The sequence below is a fragment of the Petaurus breviceps genome, unplaced genomic scaffold (assembly GCF_028583685.1).
Source record: "Petaurus breviceps papuanus isolate PSGF00001 unplaced genomic scaffold, PetGlider_PUasm1.0 151, whole genome shotgun sequence".
NCBI lineage: Eukaryota > Metazoa > Chordata > Mammalia > Diprotodontia > Petauridae > Petaurus > Petaurus breviceps.
The window spans coordinates 6,078,499-6,080,640 of record NW_027185712.1 but is presented as its reverse complement, the minus strand read 5'-3'; the positions used below and the strand labels follow the sequence as shown (position 1 = coordinate 6,080,640).

General features: G+C 43.0%; 1 pseudogene; it reads left to right on the top strand.

Moving 5' to 3' along the window:
• Positions 1-235: 235 nt before the first annotated feature.
• LOC138153609 (cytosolic Fe-S cluster assembly factor NUBP2 pseudogene) lies at positions 236-1,282 on the top strand (annotated as a pseudogene).
• The last annotated feature ends 860 nt before the right edge of the window (positions 1,283-2,142 follow it).

The following is a 2,142-nucleotide window of genomic DNA, read 5'->3' as shown; positions in this document are numbered from 1 at the left end:
CCCTATGATCCACTGGTTTTCTGATTGCTCCAAGAACAGTCTTTTTAAAGAGGATGATCAAGCCTCCTATGCCTTCTTTCTTCTCCAGGCTATCCTCTTTACTCTCTGGACTTTCTCTAAGATACCTCCATGTAAGCCCCACCCTGAACTCTTCACTTCCTTTTCAGCTATTTTTTATATGTTGTCTTCTAACATTAGTATGTATACTCCTTGAAAGCAAGGAATGGGCGTTGTGACGTGAGATAGCACCTGGCAGAATGGAGGCCGCACAGGAGACAGGAAATCTGACTGGCATCAAACAGATCATCTTGGTCCTTTCTGGAAAAGGAGGGGTAGGGAAAAGCACCGTTTCTACAGAACTGGCCCTGGCCCTCCGGCATTCTGGCAAGAAGGTTGGGATTCTGGATGTGGATCTCTGCGGTTCCAGCATTCCCCGAATGCTAAAAGTACAAGATAAAGCTGTGCACCAATGTGACAATGGCTGGGTGCCTGTGTTTGTGAACCAAGAGCAAACCATCTCCCTCATGTCTGTGGGTTTCCTACTGGAGAAACCAGATGAGGCTGTGGTGTGGAGAGGCCCCAAGAAAAATGCACTGATAAAACAGTTTGTCTCTGATGTGTCCTGGGGTGACCTGGACTATCTTATTGTGGATATACCACCAGGGACCTCTGATGAGCACATTTCTGCTGTGGAAGCCCTTCATCCTTATAAGCCTCTGGGAGATATTTTGGTTACTATACCCCAGGCAATATCTGTGGGTGATGTCAGGAGAGAGCTCACCTTTTGCAAGAAGACAGGGTTGCAAGTGATTGGAATTGTGGAGAATATGAGTGGTTTCGTCTGTCCACATTGTTCGGAGTGCACTAATCTTTTCTCTAAGGGAGGTGAGGAAGAACTGGCCAGACATGCAAAAGTCCCCTTCTTGGGCTGTGTGCCCCTGAAAAGAGTTAAAAAGAGTTTAGAGGAAGGCTAAGACTTCATCCAGGAATTCCCGAAAAGTCCTGCTTTCCCTGTATTCATTTCTATCACTCAGCAGATCTTGGATGGGACGTTGGCTCAGACCTCCTAATGAAGGCATCTCAGGCTCTTGCCTACTGTGATTCCTTTTTTGCTGCTTTTGGATACAGCCCTTTGTTTAAAAGACTTGTAACTAGAAGAATGTCATGGAGAAAAGGCCTCTAAAAAAACTTCCTGGATCATTCAGAAGCCCTCAGTGCAGAGGAGCCAGTGTCATTTCTGCAGTTTCACTGCTATTAAAGTTGGCTTCCTAAAGACCAGGTAGCTCTTGCTTCTGGGGCATTGGCTTTGTTTTTTGTTACCACGCCTAGCAGCGTGCTTCCACTCAGAGTAGGCTTCTGTGGATCCACAGTGGCTAATGGCACTGAGTTTGTAGCTGCTTCTTACAACACAGGACCATGGAGGGCATGCTGACTTAAGCCAATATGTGGCTAACTGTAGAGACATCCCAGCATAATGACATTGTCATTGCCCTCTCTACCTCTGGTACTAAGACTATTGAGTACACTATGGACATCTTTCCTTGGCTCTGGATGCAGAGTTCTAACTACTGAGTGCCATAGTTGGAGTATTTCCCTTTTCACGTGTGTAAGAACCATCTGGCCATTAAGTCTATATGATAACTTGGAAACATAATCTGAAGGAATGTATCTCTAGCTCCGCCATACCATAACCGTAATATCACTGATTAAGATTTCCTCATTGTTAAACATGCCTCAGGAATGCTTTGTAACTTTAAAGGAGCCCACAATTCAAGGAATTCCCTCTGGTTTTAGATCTTTGTGACCATTCATAATTGATCTCCTTTGGTCTTTTTTTTTAATACGTTTTTATAAGTTCTCCTTCCTTCTTGCCTCTTCTTTCTAATCTGTTGTGCTGACCTTAGTTCAATTCAGTAAACATTTATCTTGTGCTTACCATTAAAAAAAAAAGAAAAAAAAAGAAAGCAAGGAATGTCTTTCTGTTTATCTCTGAGTTCCCAACACTTAGCCTGGCATAAGGTAATGCTAGAATCATCTACAACACATGGAACATACATGCAATAACAACAATAACTAGCATTTACATAGTACTTTAAGGTTATCAAACCATATTATGTGTTATTTCCTTTTAATTCTCACAAT